Source organism: Rhagoletis zephyria, unplaced genomic scaffold (assembly GCF_001687245.7).
Source record: "Rhagoletis zephyria isolate East Lansing unplaced genomic scaffold, Rhagoletis_zephyria_1.1 Rzeph_scaffold_08426, whole genome shotgun sequence".
Lineage (NCBI taxonomy): Eukaryota > Metazoa > Arthropoda > Insecta > Diptera > Tephritidae > Rhagoletis > Rhagoletis zephyria.
Genome location: NW_016165506.1, coordinates 14214 through 27381, shown reverse-complemented (window position 1 = coordinate 27381; position 13168 = coordinate 14214). Strand labels below are relative to the sequence as shown.

The 13168-nt window shown below is 33.7% G+C and overlaps 1 protein-coding gene across 1 annotated transcript in view; it reads left to right on the top strand.

Annotated features, from left to right (window-relative positions):
• Positions 1-492: 492 nt before the first annotated feature.
• The window catches only part of LOC108375045 (uncharacterized), a gene marked incomplete at its 3' end in the record, with an annotated part of 25224 nt that continues 12548 nt past the window's right edge, over positions 493-13168 (top strand). Inside the window, exon 1 of the mRNA XM_017631120.1 lies at positions 493-858. The remainder of the gene's footprint in view (positions 859-13168) is intronic.

The following is a 13168-nucleotide window of genomic DNA, read 5'->3' as shown; positions in this document are numbered from 1 at the left end:
CACCCCTAGGATTGTTTTATACCGAAAAAAACTATACTTTTATTTTTTTATTTTGAAATCAAAAAATATTAGAGGTCGCTCAAAGGCCCAAATTTTCCATGTATTTTATATGGGGAAAAAAAACTTTTCGTAGAAATGGTTAGGATAGTTAAAAATTAATATTTTTCTACCATAAAACTCTGTTTATCTGCTGAAGATTCCCAGTAATAATACCCAATTATTTATTAACATTTTTTTATTGCAAATATAATTTATAGGTCCGCCAAAAACCCCCAAAAAAAACCTCGAAAAATGCAATGGAGCGACCAATAAAAAATCGTTAGTATTAAAAAATGGTTAAATAAAAAATTGGGTATTATTATTGAAACTCCCCTGAAGAGAACCAGAGTTTGCCGATCGAAAAATATTGACTTTGAAGAATTCTATACCATTTCTACGAAAAAATTTATTTTTCCCATATAAAAATACTGGAAAACTTTGAGCGCTTTGACCGACCTCCAAATATTTTTTTGATTTCAAAATAAAAAAGAGGGGTGATTTTTTTCGGTATCGACCAATTCTAGGGGGTAAGAGCATTACAATTGCGACTTTACTGTTGTTGGACCACCCTAATGTGCATACCTATGTATGTGCATATAACTCATACAGAAATATAGCTAGCACATATTGCAAGCCGGCAGCTGTAGCACACTCAAAACACACAGACATGCAAGTATGTAGCAACAAATTGGCATGCACAGGATTTGGACGCCAGCAGAACTCCATAAGCAAGTGCTCAGCGCTGGGCTCGGCTGCTTTATACATATATCCTACCATTTATTCGTTGCAAACTTTTCACATACCCATTAGAGTGCGCATGTGAGTATTTGTTTCTTACATATATATTACTAACTCAGTTTGTACGAGTACAACTGTAACATTGCTTGAAACGAATTTGCTTACGGCTTTACCTTTGGCACAAGCACTTGAGAAGTGTGTGCATAGCGTGGGTGCTTGGACGTATGAGCAACCTACATACATACTTGCCTCGTATTTATGTGTCTATGTGAATTCATATGTAACTTCAATCGCTCATGTCGCAATCTCACCTGACGTGGCAAGCAAAATGATACAATTACCATTGCAATATTTAGCACATGTATTTTATATACATGTATATGTGTACGTGAATACGCGTGAATCAACTTGGTTGCATACGTTTGTTGCTGCTTATAAAAGTGAACCAGCGCAGCTGGTAGTCACCTATTTTACCAGTTAAACTCTATGTCCATACATATGAGGCATTCGTCGTCAACCAAATCCCCGCTAGATGCAAAATATCTTTAAGTAAAAAAGTCGGGAGAGTGATGAATGAATTTTCGAAAATTTATCCGCCATTTTGAATTTCCAACATTTATGATTATGTCCGAGCATTAAATGTCAACGAATATTGGATTTGAAAAAACTAACGAGTTTTTTTTTTTACCTGTACCAATTTTGGAGAAAAGGGCGCTTCAGTTGGCGAAGAATGCCTCATACTTACATTTGTACACATAGTAATACTTTCACATACATAAGTTCATATGTATGAGTGGCTAAGCTTTACTGCCACACAAATACATACATATATATACGCAAAAAATATTTCAAGTCAGTCTTTTATCCGCTTTTATGTAAGCGCGTTTGTTGCAACGAGAATAAATTTGTCACAAATTCAATTTTATTTCGCAATTTTCACATTAGAGTCGCGCCTTTGGTAGAGTTTCCCCTGCAGAAGGACATATACATATATCGCACACGAACTTCAAAAGTGACGCAATTGAAAATTTTGCATTTTTGAAATTATGCGCTAAAAATGTACACAGAGCTTTCATTTAGCTTTCAACAAAAGCTGGATAAAATTTTTGTTATAATTTGTTGAAAAAACTTAAGTTCAAGTCTGCCTGGCCCATATGGTTAGCATGTGCTAGCAAATAGTTTTTCGCATTTTCTGACAAACGCGGTAATTTTGAGTTGTGTCACCTTTGAAGTTCGTGTCCGATATGTATGCAGGTTGAATGTGACTGTGCTACATACATACATATTAAGTGTTGATATATATCTCTTAGAGTAGTTGTAAGAATTTCTGCAACGCTTGCCAGTAAATAAAATACATATTTTAATCAAAGCTTACGAATGTTAGGTGCAACATTTTCTGTTCACTACGTCGCTTATGCTCATATTTTCGAACGATAAAATACAAATATAAATAAATACATTCTATGTCCTTAACCGCATGGACTTAAGTGTGGAACATTGTTGTTATTCTTATTATTATCATGAATAAGAGTATTTACATATATGTAAGTGAATTTGTATGAAATTCTTTTTTATAAATATAACATTTTTATACANCTGGGATAAAAAGACCAGATGGAGAATGGCTTGGATTCACTTAGTACTTACAATTCTCTTCAGTTTTCAAATAAGGGAAACGAATGGCGAGCTTTATTGGGCTCGGAAAAATCGATTTGGCGAATTTGGAGGCTGGAAGGGCAAATGGGATTGACATGGACGCGATTAGTGCATTTCTAGATATCAACATGCTGATGCTTGGATGTAGCTGACGGCGCAAAGATGCTTGCCACACTTACATTATGTATGTACGTGCACAGATGTGAACATTCAAATACGTGCGTGCTATAATTTAGTATGCAAATATTATTTTTAAATACGAACATTTTTAAACGATAATCAAATATAAAGTTTTCATTTTTACTATGCATTATTTCCCTCAATGTACTCATTTCTGCTCGCCACTGTATCTTGGAAAGGAAAAATATTTATAGTTGTATGATAGAAATATCTTTTTCGGCTGGTAATGTCTCTTGAAACCAGGGCTGCAAATGGTGCGGTTCGGTTGAGTGGTTCGAACCACTTAGAAAAAGATTGTACCAGGTCAAGAACCGGCTCATGAATACTGCTGAACCGCGGTTCGGTTCGGTTCAAATGGTAAAATTTTTTTTATGCTAAAGGATACGAATATTACAAAAATATAACAAATCTATGTACATTTATAAAAATTAAATGCTTTGTTATTGAGATCAAATTCAAATATCCACATGGATTATAGTGGTGTAAAAATAAACTGGGACGCGACATTTTAACAATTATGGCTATTTTGTATTTTCGTTTATTTAGTGTTTTTTTTTACGTACCTATAGTTTATAGTCTAACAAAAACCGAATAAATGCAAGTTTAAAACTTTGTGCAACAATTATGAAAATTGTTCAAGGTTTCATCTAAATTGCAAATCTTTTTAGTAAGAATTTCTAGAAAAAAAATTTAAGTTTTAAGTTAATTTTTGGCAACTTTTTCACGGATTTTCTTCCAAACATGTATGTTCGACAAATTTTTTGTATAACAAAATGCGTAATAATCTCAGCACAAAAAAAATTAAGTCAACGCAATCAAGGCGAAATTTGAAAAATTTTAATAAGTTTTTTTAATTATTTGGACAAGTCGTGAGTCTTGTCGCAAGACATGTAGAATTTTGAATTGACATTCAAAATCTTGGCTCATTTATGGTATTTTTCTTTTATTGGTTTAATGTTCATTATTTTTTGTATAAAAGTATAGCTCGTTATATAACAACAACCACAAACTTGAAAAATGCTTTGGTGATATATGAATCGATCGAACCATTTTTTGAGTGGTTTTCGGTTCGGTTTTGGCATATCAAAATATAAAAATGGTTCGGTTCGTATTTTGGTACGAGGCCCGAAAAAATCTAGGGTTCGAATCGAAAACCGGTTTGCAGCCATGCTTAAAACTTCTCGCCGTTTCCCGATGGTTAAAGGAGTGACTGTACACAAGGGAAAACTATAAAACATGCAAACTTATATTGTTAGATATTTGATATTATTCCTTCAATCGTAATGACAATCAATATATTCAAAGGTTGTTTTCCTTTTAAACCACAAATGTCATTTCCATGCGTTACTTCTATGTACTTAACTATTTTGTGTATAACCGCACAAAAAAATACAAATACATACATACATTTAAACTAGGGCTGTGCGATTATTCGATTACTCGAGCAAGTTGGTTAATCAATTATTCGGTTAATCAATTACTCGAGTAATCAAGATTTTGATTACTCAAAACGATAATTAATCGAGTTACTTGAAATATGATTACTCAAAAAAATAATTTTGCTCGTTAAAAGAGTTTGCTTTGGAAAATGCTTATTTTCTTTTTTACATTCTGTATAAAATTTGTTTTTTTTGAAAACAGAAACTTTTTAAAGTATCAACTTTAGCTACTTTACAGTAGGGTTAAAGTTGATACTCATTTACTCGAAATGTTGATTAATCATAGCAAATACTAATGTTTTTGGTACAATCATTACTCGAGTAACTGACAGTTCATAATTTCCAATTACGAAAATTGAGTTATTTACTTTATGAATAAAATTTAGTATCATTAATCGCCAGCTATTAAACAATTAAATCAATCATTCTTAGGGTAGACTCTCTACATTTATTGACTGAATATGGCTAACATCGCAGTTAATTCAAAGGGAATTTTTGTTTATAATACATAAGTATGTACATACGTGCATTAGGTGGTCCCTTAAATATAGGAAGCAAATTTTTACATTCGATTTCTTAAGTCTCCACCCCTACGTCGATGCAACTATAGTCGAATATATCACATACACAATTTGGTCCCGATGGGAGTCGGTTAAGGCGTAACGCACAGGGGTCAAAGTTCAGATTACCCTATGAAGACGTCATCACCGACTCTAATTGCGACCAAAATTTCTATGTGAAATCAATCAAACTAAATTTTTTTACCAAAGCCATTCTACAATAAATTTATTTTCGCCATGTTAATACACGGAAAACTTCAAAGCAAATATTAACCGATTTTGAAATAAAAAAAAACTGTTTCTTTTCTCCATTTTCTATAATTCTGCGGGCACAATGTACGATTCGAGAGTGTCGATGGACAAAATCGTAAATCTCTCAATAAGAATAAGATAGAAATATCGAAAAATATGGGTTCAAATGGTAAAAATAGTGCTCATTATGTAAACATTATATTCAACACCCAAAAAAAATTGGTTGAAAAATTAACTTTCGAAAAAATTAATACTTTGCTGGCAAACTTCAACAAAAAAAATTTTTGGTTGCTGGTTTTATGGACTTTTCTTTAGATTTTTAAGCGAGGAATTACAATTTGTTGTCAAAGATGGCTAAAAAATCTTTTAGAGGCGCAATCATTTTTTAATTGCATAATGTTGCATCTAAGTTTTCCAACTTTTGAATACGATTTTTCAGAATTTTTTGAGTATGCAGTTTAAAGGCCCATTAATTCCTAATACTATAAAAAAGTGCAAGTTTTTAGTTGCTAAAAAATCGTAATTGATTTTAGATATTTTTTTTCTGACTGTAATACGCATTTTTCCATACAAAAAAAGATCGAATATACTATATATAAAACGAAATGCGTTAAAAAATTGCCAAAAATCAACGCAATAGAATTTAATAGACTCCAAAACTGCATACTCAAAAAAAATCTTATTTCAGACCACCCTAATGCATTTACATACACACATACAGAAAAACGGAGTGTTACGCACTTATTTCACTCTCGCTGTTATTTATAAATAAAAGAGCACACACACACACACACAACCACCACACCACAGTATCAAGTGCTCAATCGTTCATTTCAAGGATATTGTTATTATCTGTATGTGCGCTATTAAATCGAAAAGGCGAAAGAAACAAGCGCACTAGCAATAAGAAAGCAAATAGAACAAATCCAGCGAACAAAAAAGTAAACTTGGGAAACGTTTAAACGGATGTCGTTAAGTAAATAAGGGAAAACGATGACATTTTCTTTGATCCGTCGCAATTTTCAAGCAATTTTGGGCTTTTATTTTATAACAAGCAGCACTCGTTACTAAATACAACTACGCGACGAATGTGGGTGTGTGTGTGCGCGCACGTGTTTGTGTAATATGGCGATGTGGGTATGTATATGTCTGGTAAGTCTCTTGTGTCATTGTTTGCACGATGAGGGTGGCAGCCATTCAAAGGCCATGGGTTTGAACGTTTGGCTTCTAGCTTTATTATGCGGCAATTCGATGCAGCCAGCCAGGTCATTTCGAGCACAAACATTCGATGGGTCGTCAGCAGTTTGAGAATTTGCAGATTGTGTGAGTAGCTACATATGTAGTGGCTGGGCTAGGTGGCTGACAGGCATGTGGCGTGGTGGTGTGGCTGTGGTGGTGTGGGCGTTACGACAATAATAAAGTTACGCTTTGTCAACTGTCGGGGAAATATGGCTTGGCAATGCCATAGTGGCCCGAATGCCGAAGGGAGACACTGGAAAGGGGATTTGATTAAATTCTTCTGGTGGTTGCTTTCGCGGCTATTTAATAGGAGTTTACTTACTACGTATTTGTATATGCATTTGCTGTTTCTTTAACAATTGCTGTAGGATTTGATATGAACTTGTTTACATACTTTTGTGATTTGATGAATGGAGTTATGAGATAATTTATGGGCGTAATTTGAATTTGAATCGTAAAATAAATGAGTGGTGCTCGTAAAGCGGGAAAAGAAAACAAAATGTGAGCGCAATTTATTATTTTTCAATTTCATTGATACTTATATGCGTTATGGTAAATGTTATCGAAATTTTCATCGCAATCTATGTCCATCGGTAAAATAATCGATACCAATTTAAACTTTCACTTAACTTATTCACTTGTGGCTCTTTCTAAAACAGTGCCAACTCCACAAACATCGCAGGTAGTTTTTAGATATAAAAGTATTTTATTTTCACTAATTTTACAACCACTATTACTTTGGCTGAGAAAATGAAACTCAATCATTTTACGTATTATCTAGCTCTAAATACCTCGATCAAATTTTCTTCTTTTCCAACACTCCAATATATGTATAAGTATGAATTTTTATTTTTTCTTGAGAGTTACAGCCAGGCCTTTGTTAAAGAAAGCTATATAAAAAAGCTATTTAAAATGTTCATTTTGTCATGCTGCCGGTTACACCTTCTTCTAAGTACTTCTTGAAAATGAAATTCCCTTTTCCTACCGAATCATATCCTTTTCGGGTATGCAAGTAAAAATCTGTCGTTTTACGTTCGTACTTATTCCCATCAATTTAAGTTTTATTACTTTATTTGTAATAAAAATTACATCAATTCAACAGTAAAACTACTTATTTAATAACGCCAAGTATTTACTTACTGCTAGCCAATCGAGTCTCTGAAATGGCCACTTCTATCTGTGCTTCATAAAATATTTAAATAGTTCATATAACTTTCGCCAAACAGAATTTGCAAAAAAATAACAAAAAATTTAAAGGCAACGAGGTCAGTCAGCCGAAATCTATTGCATTATTTATTCATGACATATAAAATGGTAGTTGAATAACAGTTATAGCGATGAGATGGAATGAAAAAAGGAAGGAAAGTGAAGTACATATATACGTAGCGACATACATACATATATATGTATACTAGTTATAGCAAAATGGCTAGTGACAGCAAAAGCACTACTAGTAGCAACAAAAACTCCGAATAGAAATAACAGCAACATTGGCAAGCAACTACCAATTGGCACTGACAAGGATAAAGGCAAAACTGCTGGATAAAATGTTAGAAGATAATCGTATCTATTGTATACATATGTGTGTAACTCGAATGAACTGGTTAAAATACATATATGAGCAGATACTTAGGTATACAAATCCACATTAGNAAGAACAAAAAATTTAAAGGCAACGAGGTCAGTCAGCCGAAATCTATTGCATTCTTTATTCATGACATATAAAATGGTAGTTGAATAACAGTTATAGCGATGAGNTAACAAAAAATTTAAAGGCAACGAGGTCAGTCAGCCGAAATCTATTGCATTATTTATTCATGACATATAAAATGGTAGTTGAATAACAGTTATAGCGATGAGATGGAATGAAAAAAGGAAGGAAAGTGAAGTACATATATACGTAGCGACATACATACATATATATGTATACTAGTTATAGCAAAATGGCTAGTGACAGCAAAAGCACTACTAGTAGCAACAAAAACTCCGAATAGAAATAACAGCAACATTGGCAAGCAACTACCAATTGGCACTGACAAGGATAAAGGCAAAACTGCTGGATAAAATGTTAGAAGATAATCGTATCTATTGTATGTATGTATATACAAATGTGTGTAACCCGAATGAACTGGTTAAAATACATATATGAGCAGATACTTAGGTATACAAATCCACATTAGGGTGCATCACTATCCATACGAAAAATACAATCGATCCTGTTTTTCCATCGGAGTTATTCAAATTTATTATTTGTAATGACTTCACCCAAAAATATCATTGGATCACAAATTTCATTTTTTTTTTGTTTTTGTTCACTGGATGCCCATATCCAATTCATATGTATGTATGTAGAATCGCTCGCTGATACCGAAAATCGGGTAAATATTTTTTATGCATAAATTTTTGAGAAACTTTCAAGTTACCGTTATTCCGTGTATGCGTATATCTTACGCACCGATTTGACAATTTTAATATGAAATGTGTCAAATGAAAGCCAAAAAATGGAAATGATTTTTTTTTATCAAATATGGACAGAAAAGAATGTTACTCATTCGCCATGTACATACACTATTTTCTAATCATATTCCTTTTATACTTATACATCGATTTTATTATTCTTAGGCTCTAGCATAAATATACAAAATTTATACAGAATCTGTTATATTTTTATTATTTTTCCTGAGAAATTTTTTCATCAAAAAACAGAAAAAAAATCTAGAATGATTAAATAATTTCTGACCAATTATTTAGCCTATGGGAAAGTGATGTATACACGGTTTAGGCAGAATTTTTTTAGCTTTCAATTGCCACTTATCGTGGCATACATGTGGCATACGTGGAAAATTACATGGAGCGTTTTGAGCGACTTCTAAATATTTTTTTATTTCGGAATAGGAATAAACAGGGTTATATTTTTTCGATTTAGAACAATCCTAGGTGGTAAGAGCATTAAAATTCCGACTTTACTATTTCCACATGCATTTTTGGCCCACCTTAATGTACATATGAACATGGTCAGAGTATATATTCGCACAAATATTCATATGTATATATGCAACTTTGACACTGCCACTTAACTCATGTAAAGTGTAGAAGAATAAACAACTATAGAATAAGCTAGATAAAAATGTCTAAAAGAGCACTGCATTCATACATACTTATGTATACACATTTGTCTATAGCAGGTAAGGTAAGAAACCATGAGCTATAACGATAACGCGACGGAGTATGAGAAGTTGAGTAGAAAGTACGCTCTGCAGGGAAACCGGGAACTAGTGAATCAAATTTCTAGTTCCACACTAGTTTTTATCGCCAAAAATGAACCAGTCCGATAGTAACTAGATCCAGTTCCAACTCAGCGAAATGTGGTACTTCTAAAAAACTATTTTAATTCACATTTTTCATTAGAAATTTATATCTAAGATGACGAATTTAGAATTGATTAGGAGTTTTAGAAAAAGGGATGCAGAACTTGTTCGGAACTATCGAAAAAGGGATGCAGCGGGGGGCTTATGTACTTTACATAGATATGTGTTTGGCGGCTTTTTCGTTCAAATACGCATACATTTTGTACTTCGCAGATGCTTTTTCATAGTTTGGCAATACGAAACAAAAATTTGTGCTAACATTTTGATAACTTGGGACCGTCTGGAATCTNCGAGTTTTAGAAAAAGGGATGCAGAACTTGTTCGGAACTATCGAAAAAGGGATGCAGCGGGGGGCTTATTTACTTTACATAGATATGTGTTTGGCGGCTTTTTCGTTCAAATACGCATACATTTTGCACTTCGCAGATGCTTTTTCATAGTTTGGTAATACAAAACAAAAATTTGTGCTAACATTTTGATAACTTGGGACCGTCTGGAATCTAACCAATAACAGCGAGCACCTCTGCAAAGTTCGTTTCAGCCAAAGGTATGTGTGTAAATTCTTTGAAAATAATTTAAAATCGCACTCACGGAAGAACCGAAGAATATTGAAAAGTTGTGGATTTTATAACTGGTTCGGTACTATAGGAAATTAGGACCAGTTCGGAACCATCGAAAAACGGATGCAACGGGGGGAAATTGACACTTCCTAGGATATCGCTATGTTAAATTCGCCAGTTGTTTTGCATGCAAAAGAGATTTAGCGCGAACCAGTACTGGATCTAAATGTACTAGAAGCGCACCAGTTCAGAGCTAGAGATTTTCCCCACAGGGCACTGAAGTTAATTTGCGATGTCACACACTGTAACATATTTCCGGTATTTTCAAGCGCTAGCATGTCAAGCCAGCAAGGCTGGGTAGTCGAGCCAACGAGCTTACAGCTCTGCATATACATATGTATGTACGCATGCATATGTATATACATATAAGTATTTCTTCCTTTACACAGTCATTTGGTGGCAACGTGCCCAACTTGATGCTATAAAGTATAAACATACTTGTGCAACTACATATGTATGTACATACGTTTGTGTATGCAGCCAATTATTGTTTGTGAACAAAAATATGTACATACATACGTTTAAATAGACATACATACATGCATACGTATACGTATTACACACGTTTAACTGACTATGGAAGGACAATGCCAAAAGGATAAGCAAATTAAAATTAAAGTGGCATTTCATTTCCGTTGCAGATTCGTTTGAACTTGTTTGGTCTGGCTGACGCTGGGAGAACGGACATCCTTTATGTTATTTTAAGTACTTTTTATTTGCTTTTTTGTTTTGCTTTCACTTTTTTAATTTTCAACCCTCAAATGAGCAATATTTCTAGATTGAGTTATTTGATTGCAAAAAGGTGCAATTCCACTCTTTTGCAAATTCTTTTGTAGGCTTTTATCCTAAACAGCTGTTGGTCAATTATTTGTTAAATTTGCAGCACCCACGCGCGCCATAGGCAGGAAGTAAATACTTGTGTAATCATATTTTACTATTTATGTACCTTCCCATATGTATGTTCGCTCTTCCCTTCATAATTTATGGGCGCGCACATAAATGCATAACATGCCGGAAGTTGCCCCAAACACACCCCTAGCATTGTTGGCGTTAATTGATTTACAACAAAGTTGTCACATGAGGCGACAGACATACTTCATGCATACACACTTACATACATATGTATGCACATATGTGTGTGTGTACGCTTGAGCGCCTTCACGTATGCTTGTTAGCATAAGTCCTTTGAGTATTTCACTCCTTACACCTTCCGTTGAAATATTTTTAGATGAATGATTTAAATATTTTATGATGGTATTTCTGCTAATTAAATTGACATGATGCGTCATGTTGAAGCACGTGCAGACGTGGCGGCGGTAATAATGCTGCACTGCGGATATGACGTTCACTTACGCAAGGGTTATGCATGAATATTTGAAATTTTATGCCATATATGTATACGAGTATGTCCATAGATATGTATGTATGTATGTACGCACATACATATGCGTGGTTAGATAAATTTTNTGCTGCACTGCGGATATGACGTTCACTTACGCAAGGGTTATGCATGAATATTTGAAATTTTATGCCATATATGTATACGAGCATGTCCATAGATATGTATGTATGTATGTATGTACGCACATACATATGCGTGGTTAGATAAATTTTAATAAATTTACTTTGGCATAGTTTCGTGAATTTGCTGCTATTTATGTGGTGGTTGCGGCTGCTGTTAATACTTTTTGATGCTTTTTTCGCCATTACCTTCAAAGTTGTTCATAAATTTGAGTTGAAAAAACAATGTTATACAACTCGGAATTGTAGTCATCGAAAATCTGTTGATTGTTGAAAAATAATATAGATTGCTTAACTGGCCATTCACAGATTGAGCTTGGCATTCGTTCTTTAGCCGAGTTTGGATGTTTAATATCTTTGTTTCCAGGCTATTACATTATGAGTGAACTTAGCGCGAAATTTTTGCTAGCATATAAGCCCACGAAGTAGTACATATCGATGGCTGAGTGGAAGATCGACCTATCTCGGCAGCCAGTTCGAAAACATCCTATCTCAAAAAACTTTTCAAGAACGCCCTATTTCATAATTCGTTTCAAAAACGCCCTATCTCAGCTGCCGATTCAAAAACGCCCTATATCAGCATATTTTCAATACATTTTGAAGTGAGATAGGGCGTTTTTGAANCTATGAGTGAACTTAGCGCGAAATTTTTGCTAGCATATAAGCCCACGAAGTAGTACATATTCAAATGTAGATAAACTGCATTCTCAGTTTTGTCCGGTGATGTCTTTTTCAAGATATTGGCCTACTAAGTTTTTGATTTTATTGAGTTAAAAGTTGTTTATATTAATAAACAACTCGTATTTTTAATTTTTGGTACTTAGTTTGTTCAAGGCAACCCTGAAATTTTACGACAAATAATTTTGTTGAACTTCTTAACCCAAAAAACTGCATAGAAGTCCTATTTACACGAAATCTCCAGGAGGAAATTATTACACAAAAATGTTCCTAAACAAATTTATCTAAGCGTCACCAAACAAAAACAAAAACTGTACGTCTTAAAATGATATATAAAAAATATCCAAACATTTTATAAGTACACTAATTGCAGAAAACTATACAAGCCAGTTTTTAAGCCACATATATGCACATACATACATACATATGTAAGATAAAAATTCATTAAAAATGATTAAATATTATTCAAATTTATAAGAAAGAAAAATAAATAAAATCAGAAATATTGAAATCACGCCACGCCCATTATCCAAAAATGTAATAATCAAATTTTCTGCTAAGTGGTTATTGTAATAAATTAAGCAGTTGGTCAGCCTACATACCACAACTCATGGTTACGATGTTATACACATGCATGTATCTACATGCACTTACATACATACAAACTTTTTGTATAGAAGTATGTATACATGGTATGTACATGCGCATGCATGTGTGTGTTCGCTTTGCGGTTCTCAACTACATGTGCCAACTTAGTTGCTACTAATTAATTATTTTAATTAAATTGACTTAATGCAACGCCGATGATACACTCGTTCGTAGGCATGTATGTATGTACACAAGCAACATTTTGCAACAGAATATAAACCACTGAACGA